The sequence below is a fragment of the Cupressus sempervirens genome, chromosome 6, assembly GCF_028749045.1.
Source record: "Cupressus sempervirens isolate cs-2001-9-10 chromosome 6, ASM2874904v1, whole genome shotgun sequence".
NCBI classification, from domain to species: domain Eukaryota; kingdom Viridiplantae; phylum Streptophyta; class Pinopsida; order Cupressales; family Cupressaceae; genus Cupressus; species Cupressus sempervirens.
Window position 1 is genome coordinate 177792299 of NC_143123.1, and position 14278 is coordinate 177806576.

Genomic DNA, 14278 nt, shown 5'->3' on the forward strand with positions numbered 1-14278 from the left:
ATATCTTAAAATACTTTCCCTATAAGTAGCTCTATGCATTTAACAACCATTTTAATAAAATGTTATATTGATATTACTAGTAGTGCAAAACCACTTGAATTGTTGTCCCTCCATGCTGACAAGAAACCCAAAAATATTATATTATAAACTGCTGTGTGCATGAAAAATGTCTTAAAGTGAATGAAACTGCATTTTAATTTAAAACCAAACAACACAACAATCAAGCAAAACACTGAGATTAGGTGTTGAAAATTTAAATCAGCATAGAAACAAATGAACCACTGAAATCACACTATGTCAAACCTCCTATTGAGTAGATTTGGCCAAGATAGTTTATTAAATGTGTGCTCCTCGCAATTTCAGAAACATAATGCCCAAATGATAAAGGGGTGAGAAAGAGAAAATGACTAAGTGTGGGATATAGATTGACAAAGGAAATCCAGATGAAGGGTCAAGATGACTTGATGGGGATCACAGGTGGAGGAGGATTAGGTCTCTCAAGCCATGAGATGGTGCCAAGTGTAGCATGGAGTATGGGGAGGATTTTTCCTTTAAGGCAAGTTTGTCGTCACACTCCAAAGGGATTGAGGATGATAGGACAAGGCCTTATGTGCATGTGCAAATGGCCCATGTGCTTGATTTGATGGGAGAGGCTAACCTCAATCAAAGATTAAGTGTGTACAATTTCTTAGTGGAGATTTAGGTGGAGATTGTTAATGTTCTACCCAAAAATAAAGATAAACAACAATAAACAAAAGTAGAATTTTAAAAAAAGAGACATCAACTTATCCTAGGAAAACCCTTCAACTTGAAGGGAAAAACCCAAGGTTACCAGGAGACTGGGGTACTTGGAGACCTTGGAGACTGGTACTGGTACTGGTACGGCTAATTTTCAAAAATAGGAGACGGGGGTACTTGGAGACATTAATTGTTGTTTAATAAAGAAATAATTATACATCATTGACAAGTCTTTCTAGAGGTAATTAAGCAAATTGATTGGAAAACTATTGTGGCTATCATTATAATTACTAACATATATGATATAAGTAATAACAATTTTTTAAGGGGTGATGATAGAGGATAAGATTTAGGAGTTTTATGATGCCTTATGCTCAATATTTTTGGTGGGAGACATCAATTGTTGGTTGGGGGACTTTGGAGATGGCAACCAAAACCTTTTGCATCCAAACATTTTTGGGGACGTACCTAGAGACGTGTCTTCGGTACTGGGGGTCTCTGAGACGTGTCCCCAGGTGTAGGAGACCGGTCTCCTGGTAACCATGGAAAAACCCAATCACACGAGAAAAATATCTCTTTTATTTATATAATAAAGTTCAAGTACAATGCTTCCAACTGAATACCATATATTATCACACAAAACAATCATTTATACATATATATATATAGAGACACAGAGAGAGAGAGAGAGAGAGATTCTTCATATCACAAGTGAAGATCTCTTCAATTTCTAGAAGCAAGTCTCTTCATATTTCCAAATGCAAGTCTCTTCATATTTCCAAAATGCATGACTCTTCGCATGTTACATGTCTCTTCATACAATGAGACACCTAGCACACATTGAATGCCAGATTGTGCTCACTTAATATGATGGAAATATCTTCTCTAGTTGTTGACGCAATAGAGGTATTTCCCAATTTCAACATAAAGCAAAGTCAGAAATAAAGATCTCTATCACAGCTACAATCTTCAATAGAGATTAGGGGGTAGTGGGAAAAGTTAGAGGAAGTGACATGTGAGAGGAAATTAAATGAATAGAATCATTATTTAATTTTTGGAAGGAGATAAGAACGAGGGTAAATAATTAAAGGTGATTATTTATTTTAGACTTGGACTTCAGGATAATTTAGGTAATCGATTAGGATGGAGGTTGGGTGTTGCATCCAATTTTATGACATTCGTGAAACTTCTTTGTTTCATGCTATTATGCGGTAAATAAAAATGAGAGATTTAATTATACATCAGTTGGATGATTTAAGATGAGAAAACAAATATCTAATATTATCATTAATGCTTAACGATGTATGAATGTCACTTTTTGTTTCATTGTATTAAAGATCTTAATGTAATGGTTAACTAATGTTCTGTAATGTTGCCAATTATAACCTTGCTCAATTTGTTCTGAAACTCCCAATTTGAGTTTGAATTGGTAATATCTACAGTATTATTCTATGTTTGCCTCACTTCTTACTGATTAATATTTTATTGAATTAATTACCCTTGTTTATAATTACAATCATTTACAAATAATAAAGTGTAGTCTTTTATATCTATGAATCAATCCATTCTTAATAAAAATACTAAGGTGTAGATTGTGGATGCATAATGGAGAGATGTGTGAATATCTGTGTGTGTGTAAGCAATCTCTTGTTTGATAATGGACTGCAGTTTTCATTATTAACTGATCTCTTTGAACACCAAATTGTGATTTTAATGCTTGCCCAATAAGAACATAGGTATGAATGTAATGTCCCCCATTAGAAGGCAATCTGATGTTCAACAGTGGCTGCAGTAATCTGCCAGCCTAAGAAGTTTGACTCCCAATTTACATGTTGGGAATTACAAACTCTGCTTTCAAATTTATTATTTAAAAATTATGCCACATAATTTATAATCTCTTATTATATGCCCCTTTTGGAGAGGAGGTGGATTTCAAAGAGGCCAGAATGAAGAGATTGTAGCCCAAAGTCAAATAGCAACTCTTCTTTAAGTAGTAACAAAATTAACTAAATATTAATTTGTTCCTGATCGAGCTTGTTTAAATCTTCCTTCCAACTACCTCATGTAAGTTAGCAGATATAGAACAATGCAAATCTTTATGATTTCTTTCACTTCTAAGAAGGTTTGTCATTAATTTTTCTTTTTCCATCTCACATTAGTTCATACTAGTTAAAACATGGCTGTATTTGGAAGTCAATTTCATTGAAGGAATTTGTCAAGTTTTCAATTAAAGACTGTGTCCTTCAACTTTGGGTTCATACCACTTAGAATATAATCTTTGTAGACATAATCAACCAATTTTGCTGCCATACCTTTCATTGTGGTCACCATAATAATCTTTGTGTTTGCAAAAGATGTCTTTCAACCAATGTTGATGTCTCTATAGACCAAGATCGGCTCCTTAATATATCCTCCGTCAATGATTACTGTAAATTATATAATATGCCATCGGTTGATGATTGCCTTCTCCATGGACTTGTATGTTTTTATTTAATAATATTATTATTTATATTGTTGTGATTATATATTATTATTTATTTATTTATTTTATTTCTATTAAATATAAGTCAAGCCAAGATAACAAAGTATCAGCAACTCAAGAGAGAATATCAGAGTACGAACAACAACATCAGAAAGAGTTACTCGGATCTGGGCCTGTTCAAATCATGTCTTAAACATCAGGCCATCAAAAAATCAAAAAAGAGCTAAAACAAAAAACTAACAAACTAGTATATCATTCTTCCATCCAGGCAGTCCAAGCTAATTCTCCCTCTGTCCACCTCATCCGTAGTCCTTCCATTCAGGCAGTCAAAGCTAATTCTCCCTCTGACCACCTCATCCGTAGTCCTCCTTCTCTGATGACATTGTAAGGATTGTTGAGGATAGCTACAATAAGAATTGCAGGAGGCTTAGGAATGGGGCTGACAGTAATAAGAGGTCTCCTTCTAGCTCTAATCTCAGAAGCATTCTGAACAATGATCAGGCTATTCTCAGGTCTGTTGTTAGGGATCATCCTATTAATCACTTCTCTGACTGTAATGTGATTATGGTCCCTGTTGTTCTCACCTCTGATAACCTACCTTGGCACCACTTGGAAAGGAGTTGCTGTCACTAGCTCCACATGTTCAGCAGGGGTGGACTGCCTATTGTCTTCGGACCCACTCAGAGCATAATCTGCAGGGGATACAAGGTTTGCCGCTCTATTCTTCTTTATGATCTGATTTAACATCTCTTGCAGTGTACAATCTGCCTCTTCTTCTCTTTTATCTTCAGAGTGGATGTCAAATAACAGGTCTTCTCTTTTGAGGATCTCTGTGCATTCCTTAATTACTTTGTGAAATTTCTACTCCTTAACCTTGAAGCTGATGGAGACCTGCACACACGTGTGTCTAACAATGAATCTCCACAGAGACCCAGTACAAACCCTATGTCTTAAAGATATCCCCATTTCTAAGAATCCACAAATGTCAAACCAGTAAAGAAGAGAATGTAGCCCAAACTAAGTTAGAACTTATGGACAAGGTATGTGACCAGAGATGGCATGGAAGAGGGAAATGTGCTGACCAATATTAATACCAAACAACTTCCAAACCCCTTTGGCAAAGGAACATTCAAAGAAGATATGATCAACAGATTCAGGTAGGTGACAAACATTACACGGTTATGGATTTCCATCAAACATAGTAACGGATATTTTATGCAACAAGACTTGCCAAATAGAACAAAGAATCTTGGGTTCCACAGGTCTGCACCAAAGAGAGTGCAAACACTTAGTCCAAAAGGGCTGGTCAAAGTTAGAATTCCATTTGCAATTGAGATGGTTAAAGATAACCTCAGAGTCAAACAACAGGCTGTAATAATTTAGATAATTATGTATCTTAGTATTTTAATCAATGTTCTTGTAATTATAATTATAACTATTTCTTATTTATTCATTTAATATTACATTTTAGTTAATAATATGTTATTACACAAATAATACATTATATTATTAGGCAAGAGCCCACAACACAACAATAACTTGTGTGCCTCTCATGTGGGATGTCTTGGGTTTGAGTCTACTCGAGCTTAACACATAATAATAATTAGTATAGCTTTCGGTCCATTACCTATCAACAATATATATAGTTTAGGGGTAAAATGGAAGTGTGTTAATAGAATTGTAGGCCTCCACTTTACGCCACTAAGCCATTCAAATATGTATGTGAGGGAAAGAGGCAAATTTCCAAATATGATCCCTTTTTGAATCCAAATTAGATTAGCTAGAACCCGAAGGAAGACGGGCGCCAATACTAAATTCAAATTATAAAAGAGAATGCAATACAAGAAAATACACTCTTTGACCCTTGTAGGATAATGTGTACGTAAAATTGAACAAATTGATTAAATAACGTAGATCTAGGTGCTAAATGTATACAATCGGCCCAATTAAGATATAAATCTAAGCTAAACATATGAAAGGAAATAAAATATGAAAGATTCACCTTGAAATATGTAGACGAAGATGTATTTTAGCTACGAAAGTCACAAATCTAAGCCTATTTCAGGATACTCAATGGCAAGTTCTCCAATGAAACGACGAAAAGAACAAAACCCAGAAATCGTTCGTCCAAAAGCAAAAAGGACTAGGTCTACTTGGAGAAGGACTAGGTTGATTGGAGGACTAGGTCGACTTGGAAAAACGGATTCCCGCAAGTTGACGTAGTCTAACGACACTGTAACAAAATCAAACCAACTTCTCCAAAAAGCTTCCGTGGAGTTATTTCCAGATCTATTGTCACAATTTCACTATCATGTTCCTACACATAAAAACTTGGTTTTCGGGTTTTGGTGGGGAACGGCTTGCCTTGATCAAGCCCTAGATTGAGGAATCAACCTTGAAATGTGAATGTGGATGTGAATGTAACAAGATAAATGTAAATATTCACCTTGCTTGTAAAAACCCTTGTCAATAAGGATTTGCCTTGTTGTGTGTTGTAGATGATGAATTCGATATGATGTAGGATATCTTCACAATTGCAATAGATCTACCATAACCACATCATGGAATCATGGATGTAAATGTGCATCAATGAAGAATATAATGAATTCCACAATGTAGATCTCCTCCCTTGCTGGCCAACAATAATACTAGATCTTGAAGAAGAGATGCTAACAAAAGATCCTTGAATGCTTGAAGAAACTTGTTTACTTGTTTGAATGCTTGGATGCCTTGAGCTCTAGATTGCCTTGAGTCTTTGATGATCTGTGTATGCTTGATGTGAAAATGAAGCCCTCGAGCCTCCTTTTATACTAGTTTTCTAGTGGGAAAACAATTAAAGGCCAACTTAAGGTTGACAATTAAATAGAGAGTTAATTGCAAGCCGATTGTTAAGCGAAGAGTTAACTGCAGGCCAATAGGGGAGCATAATGAATCAAATAGTAAACTTGAGGTCTTTCTGGCCCCGAAACTCACAATTATCAAGGACATTGTCGACTTGGGTCAACCTAGTCCTGGACCAAGTCGACTTGGATCAACCTTGACCCAGAAGATGGAGGAAAAAGGCCTCAAAAAGGACTAGGTTGACCTGGGTCAACCTAGACCCAAAGAATGGAGAAAACAAGCCCCAAGAAGGCCCAAAAGGATGCACAAATGAAATTGGAAGATATGGTATCAAATAGAAGAAAAGGAACATTGAATAGAGATCCATCCATGGTCCAAGAACTCAATAAAGAACAGGTACTAAGGTATTAAAAAGGTAAGTGGGTCATTTTAAGATGGTATATTTAGCTCCCACTTTAGCGGAAGTATGATATCCCTCAAACTCACGGTAAAGTAGATCAAAAGCAAAAGATAATCTTATCACAACTTAGGAGACAAAGAAAACATCAAGCTAAGAACAATGCATAGATTTGAAGGTAACTCAGAAATCATACCAAGCCATAAAGGCTAAGGTACTCTAAGCCATACTCAAAATCCGTATTTGCCTTCATCATATCCCAAAATCATATAAAGAAGATATTACCAACAAGGAAGAAAGAGAGAGAAGGGAGTGTCATTAACTTGCCCAATAAGGTTTGTGTTCCTTATTGTGAATCACACAAAAGGGGATAGGATTAAATAGACTAATGGGTTTGTGTGCCCGATAGTCAATCCCATGAAAACAAAAAGAGGTGGGACCAAATGGTCTAACGGGTTTGTGTGCCCAATAGCCAATCCTACAAAAAAAAAAAGGAAAGGGAGGATTGAATGGTCTAGCGGGTTTGTGTTCCCAATAGTCTATCCCACAAAAAATAGAAAGAGGGAGGATTGAATGGTCTAGAAGGTTTGTGTTCCCGATAGTCAATCCCACATATTTTCATAATACTCTCATGATATAATACTACTATATTAAGAGAATGGTTTGTGTATGCGCTAGGATAGATCAAAGTCTAGCAAGTGTGTATGGCATACTAGTCAACCAAACCAAGACATGTAAAAGAGAGAGTAACTGGCCCTGGCAAGTTATGTCATGCTAGTGTACTCTATATGGTGTGCTTGAAAAATAAAAACATGTGAAAAGATAAGGGAATCATGTATGCCCCCATCCCACCCCAAGATGGAGAAATAATTGCCAATTTTAGCATCTTAAGGAAGTGATGAAGAAGGAACAAATAACACGCAACCAAAGGAAACATTGGATCCATGAGAAAGTGAGAAAAATGGATAAGGTTCCCCTGCCCGCCATGTGTAGGAACAAAACGGGAAAAGATATCCTATTATGCTACTTACAAAGCATGTCATGTATGACAATGAGCCCCTAAGAGAGAGGCTAACATGTTACATGGTGTGGACCAACATAATAGGGATGTAAATTGTATTTGAAGAAATGAGGATTAAAAGAGAACTCATCATGGGGGATATGTGATAAACCTCATGATGAAGAAGTTGTTTAATCTTAAAATGCAAAGCTTGACAATCATTAGCAGAGTGACGATGATAATGGTGATACATGCAAAACGGAAGATTCATAAGGTTTTTACTATGTTTCTTTCTACATTTAGGCCTAGTAATCACCTTAGTGCAAAGGAGTTTAGGTAAGATAATTTATTGATTAATAGGGGAAGATATGTTATATGATGAAGAGGATTTGGGCAAAGAATGAGATTCAACACTTTGTTGCACACATCCTAAATTATGATCGGCAATGGTATGAAAAGAGTACTCATGACCCCCATTGCCTAAGGGCATATGATTTTTATCACTAGATTTAATAGATTCATCATGAGTGGAAGTAGAAACAAAGTTGGTGAAGGGAGGAGCTATGTGATTTCTCATGAATGGAAGGTCCTTAACTCTAAATTCCGCAATAAAGGTAGGTGTGAAATCTAAGGATCCCCAGTCATCACCAAGAAGGGTACTTGTAGAAGGAGAATCATCATTAGATTCGTGATTTTGTTGTTCCTCAACATTTTCACAACTATTTGGTTTAGTATCCACATGAAGAGTATACATCACATTATTATAGATAAACTTGACTTTTTGATGAAGAGTTGAAGGAACAACATGCATAGCTAGTAACCAAGGTCTACCCAAAAGAGGATTGTAATTAAGAGGTCCAAGCATAACGTGAATGAGCATTCAATATAACCGGACCTACTTTGATAGGTAAGGTGATTGCGCCGAAAGTTTTCTTAGAAACATTATCAAAGCCATGAATAGAATTACTGTCAGGTTCGATATTTGAAAGATCGGCTTTAATTTATCCATGCTACAAATATTAAGCCCAGATCCATTATCAACTAAGGTTTGGCATATAAGGTTACCATTGACTAGGGCAGTTACCATAAGAGCATCATAACAATCTTGAATCTCTTTAGGAGGTAAATCATCATGAGTAAACAAAATTTGAGGTGGACCAAGGTTACCATTCATGCATTGAAAAAAAGGTATTAATGTTATCTTGATTGAAGTTGGAAGAGTGCATAAAGTTTTTTACAAGGCTTCATGATACGTAGGAGATCTTTGAAGAAGTTAACAAAGAGAAATCTTGGTAGGGTTATTACGTAATTGCAATACCAAATCATAATCCAACCCAAGATTTTGAGAATGACAAGGTGGAGAAGGAAGAACGGGTTGAGAAGGTGGAAGAGAGATAGTAGGTTGAAGATTATTTCTTGTACAATACGTGTGAGACACCATATGATAGTCCTTAGAATCGCTAGGTTCCCTCTTAAAACTTAATTCCCCTTAACAGTAATGAGAGGTTTATTCAATGAACGGTAACCTTTTAGAGTGAGAATAGGTTGAGCTACATTAACTTGATTAAGATCTTACTTCACCATAGACTCATCACTAGAAGAGAGAGCATTAAGGAGATTACCATTACCCTCTTTTCCCAAGGTATCCTTAGAATAGGGATTATGGATGTCCATTAATGAATCATCTCTACTAGGAGAATCAAATGAAGACAAGGTCACATTGATAAAAGTATTTATAATGTTCTCTTTCTCTAAAAAATCCCTAAGAGGAAGGTATGTTTTAGGAGGAGAAATATCAACTGTCATGTTGAAAAGAAAAGGGATCAATCACCATGTTATTGTTTTCATGAGGAAGAGAATGGTCAACATGTTTACCTAGATGTTCATCCCAAATAGTCATATTATCAATAAAACGTTCATCTCTATAAATAAAGCACAGCATAGAGGAATGATCACGAAGTAAAGGAAGGTACATATTCAATGTTACAAAATCCATGAATGAGATATATCCAGCTAAATGCAAACAAAACTAGATGTAGATCCAAAAAGAAGAGATAAAGAAATCTAATGCAAAGAAGAGAATGAGAGAGATTGTTAGCCGACTGGATAGTTCCGGCAATATTTTCTAGTCTGTAGCTGACGGTCCGGCGGTGTTTTGTATTTTGTAGCCGACGGTCCGGTGGTAAATAATTTGTAGTGGATAGAATAATTGTGGCCGGAGGCGAACATGGAGCTTGCGCAGTTTGACCAACCGGAGGTGATGGATAGAGCTAGTGAGTTTTTGAGGCAGCAGTTCCGACTCACTCCGGCGAAGCGGGGTCCATCCATTCAGTCTCCTAAGCGTTTAGGAACATGGCCAGCGGTACCAGAGCCTCAGCTTCAGGAGGAGAGAATGCCACATGCCGTAGTTATGCCAACAACAGAGAAGGCAGCACCGGATGTGGGCATGGCTACCGCTAATGAGGAGGAAAACAGTGATGCAGAATGGTCATTGGAGGCCTTCGCCAAGGAGGACTATGGGTCAGATGAGGACAGGTGCCGAGATTACCTCAGGACTATGAAGTCTGCATTGAAGAAGGGCCACGATGTGGCAGTTCAGGCCCTGACTCGGCAGAGGGAGTGGCACTTGATCAGAGCAAATATCCGTGGGATTTGTCCTCGGCAATTTTAGACTTGCTTTATAGACAAGGGCTGACCGGCAACGGAGACAGCTGAGATGTTGGCAAATTGGGCCACTGAGCCGGAGTTGGGACCCAGTGACACCCCTATGATGAAGCTAGCACATGAGATTGTGGGACTGTACAAAGATGTTTACTACGGTCGTCAAGATGCGGAGGCGAACAGGGTTGCAACAGAGAGATCATTGACAACAGAGACTGAGGCTAGACAGAAGCTAGCCGCCGACTTGGCCGACCAGCAGGCAGCATGGGCCACAGAGCGAGCAGCACTACTGGCAGATTTGGCAGCAGCGGTGCAAGAGAGGGACGTGGCTAAGCAAGGTACGGAGGCAGCAGTTCGAGATAAGGATGCAGCTGAGCACGAGATGCAATTAGCCAAGATGTAGGCCATGGACGCGGCACTTCTTCTAAAGGAGGCCGTCGAAGTTAATTCTCGGATTCAGACAGATCTCCGCATCAGGACAGAGCAGGTGTATGAGTTACGTCGCCAGCAGCACACTTCTATGACGCCCCCTTCTCTCTAGTTTCTTCTGTGGTCTGTAAGTTGTCTCCTAATTTTGTTAGTCGTCAGGAGACGACTTTTTTTTGGGGGGGATGGTGTTAGCCGACTGGATAGTTTCGGCAGTATTTTCTAGTCTGTAGCCAACGGTCCGGCGGTGTTTTGTATTCTATAGCCGACGGTCCGGCGGTAAATAATTTGTAGCGGATAGAATAATTGTGGCTGACGGACCCCTTCGAGAAGGCTCGGCGGTAGTATTTATATCCCGTCTAGGATCTTTGTAAAGCATCATTCATCGACGATTGCGAATATAATTCTGCTATTCTACTATTATTGTCTGTATGCGTTGATCTCTTTACTTATACGGTAAACAGAGATCAAATGATATAACTCAAAAAATCCACAAGAAGGCAATGCAAAAGAAGAAATATCTTAAGAAAGATCTAACTCCAAAAGAAAGGGATAAGTGGACAGGTTCACCAAAATGTTTAGGGGGAAAAGGGAGACACTTTAATAGGGTTGTAGATCTTTTTTTTTCTAGACCACTAAGCCATTCAAATATGTATGTGAGGGAAAGAGGGGAATTTCCAAATATGATCCCTTTTTTAATCCAAATTGGATTAGCTAGAACCCAAAGGAAGATGGGCGCCAATACCAAATTCAAATTATAAAGGAGAATGCAATACAAGGAAATACTCTCTTTAAGCCTTGTAGGATAATGTGTATGTAAAATTGAACTAATTGATTAAATAATGTAGATCTAGGTGTTGAATGTATACAATCAGCCCAATTAAGATATAAATCTAAGGTAAAGATATGAAAGGAAATAAAATCTGAAAGACTCACCTTGAAATATGTAGAGGAAGATGTATTTTAGCTCTAAAAGTAAAGGATTCGAGCCTATTTCTAAATATCCAATTTTGGATTCCCAAATGAAACAACGAAAGGAACAAAACCCAAAAATCATTCGTCCAGAAAAGCAGAAAGGACTAGGTTGACCTAGAGAAGGACTGGGTTGACTTGCAAGGATTGATTCCCGCAAGTTGACGTAGTCTGACAGCACTGTAACAAAATCGAACCAACATCTCTAGAAAGCTTCTGTAGAGTTATTTCTAGATATGTCGTCGCAATTCCGATATCATGTTCCTACACACATAAAAACTTGATTTTGGGGTTTAGGTGGGGAAGGGCTTGCCTTAGTCAAGCCCTAGATTGAGGAATCAAACTTGAAATGTGAATGTGAATATATGTAAAGTAAACAAGATAAATGTAAATATTCACCTTGCTTGTAAAAACCCTTCTCAATAAGGATTTGCCTTGTATGTTGTAGATGATGAATTCAATATGAAGGATGTACGATATCTCCACAATTGCAATGGATCTACCATGACCACATCATCAAGTCATGGATGTAAATGTGCATCAATGAAGAAGACAATGGATTCCACAATGTAGATCTCCTCTCTTGATGACCAACAATAATGCTAGATCTTGAAGAAGAGATGCTAACAAAGGATCCTTGAATGCTTGAAGAAACTTGTTTACTTGCTTGAATGCTTGGGAGTGTTTGATGATATGTGTATGCTTGATGTGAAAACAAAGCCCCCAAGCCTCCATTTATACTAGTTTTCTGGTCGGGAAATAGTTAAAGGCTGACTTAAGGTTGACAGTTAAACAGAGAGTTAACTGCAAGCCGACTATTAAACAAAGAGTTAACTACAGGCCGACTATTAAGCGGAGAGTTAACTGCAAGCCAAAAGGGGAGCATAATGAATCAATTGGTAAACTTGAGGCCTTTTGGGCCTTGAAACACACAATTATCAAGGACATGGTTGATCAGGGTCAACATAGTCCTGGACTAGGTCGACCTAGATCAACCTTGACCATGAAGATGGAAAAAAGGCCTTAGAAAGGACTAGGTCAAGCTAGACCCATAGATTGGAAAAAACAGGCCCCGAGAGGTCCAAAAGGATGCATAGATGAAACTAGAAGATATGGTAGAATAGGAGAATAGGAACGTTAAATAGAGTTCCATACATGGTCCAAGAAGTCAATAAAGGATGGGTGTTAAAAGGTCTTAAAAAAGGCAAGTGTGTCCATTTTAAGACGGTACATATATAATATATTATAAATAATCAAATTTAAAAAATGAACTAAACGATTGGGCATCATAGTCCACCCTCCACAAAATTGTTTGTCCTCAAGCAATGTGAACTTTTGATGCGAATGTCTCTCCAATTTCCCTTTGAATAATCCTGAAACGACAATTTCAACTTGGGGTTAGTAATGTCATATATTTGCAAATATGAGCCTATCAAGTCTAGAGGTCATAATATTCAATTTAAATACTAAGAATAATTCAAAATGAAACTTATCTTGATGTGTTGTAGCACTTCTCCTTTCCCATGTTAAGTGTTTCTTTGTGCCATGATGATTTTTGAAAAATAATCCTTATAATCCTTAGGGGAGAGTTTAACTCTTCCCAAACATTAAGGATACCCTTTTAGCATACGTCCATAATCCTTACGAAGGACTTTATCTCATCCCAAGCTTTTATGGATATCCCTTTAGGTTGTATCCATCCCTTATAATTTCTAGTGGAGACTTTATCTATTACCAGGCCTCTATGGATATATCCCTTTAGGACACACCCATCTACAATCCTTAGAAGAGACTTTATCTCGTTCCAAGCCTCTATGGATATCCCTTTAGGATTTGTGTATCTCTACAATCCTTAGAAGAGACTGTATCTCGTCCCAAGCCTCTATGGATATCCCTTTAGGATTTATCCATCTCTACAATCCCTATGAGAAATTTTATCTTGTCCCAGGTCTTTAGGGATATCCCTTTAGGATTTATTAGGCTCTACAAACCTTAAGAGAGACTTTATCTTGTCTCGGGCCTCTCTGGACATCCCTTTGGGACTATCCATCTTTATAATCCCTAGGAGAGACATTATCTCTTCCCAAGCCTCTATGAATATCCCTTTAGGACTATCAATCATTATAATTCTTGGTAGAGACTATCTTCTTCCAGGCCTCTAGAAATGTGTAATCTTCCCTTACTCCCATACAAGAAATTGAGAAGATCCTAAGTGTGAGTAAATACAAGTATTTGCACTAATATGTTTGTAGTTTCTTGTTTCATTACAAGTTCTCATTCTCTTATTTGATATTCAATTCATTACTTGTTCACAAGTCTTATCTATTGGTTCTGATATAAACTTAAAATTGATAATTCTTGAATAATTTGAACTGAATGAATTTCTGATTTGTAATTCCACTTTGTTGCCCTTCTTCTCTAGTATTGGTTACTGATTTGATTCTCAAATTTGTGCACCATTGCCATAGCTAGGGTTGGATTTCTTCAAAACTCCACTTTTCCCCTTCATTTAGTGATTGGATGTTATTCATATCTCTTCTACCATGTCTTGTTTTCTTATGAGGCGCTCCTCATATTTCTCTGTCTGATATGGCTACTATTCTATGGGCTTCATTCCTTTTCCCACACTTATGTTCTAATGCCCATGCTTCTTTGCACCTTAAACATAAGCCTTTCTTCATTATGTCCTCTTTTTGCTTGAGAACTTCCTTGCCTTGGCATTGGTGCCCAGTATCCCACTATTTTTTACAAAAATAGCATG

The 14278-nt window shown here is 37.4% G+C and overlaps 1 protein-coding gene across 1 annotated transcript in view; it reads right to left on the reverse strand.

The window, feature by feature from the left end:
- The window catches only part of LOC149551825 (neurochondrin family protein), a 255668-nt gene that overhangs the window by 127445 nt on the left and 113945 nt on the right, over positions 1-14278 (reverse strand). The window lies entirely within an intron of this gene.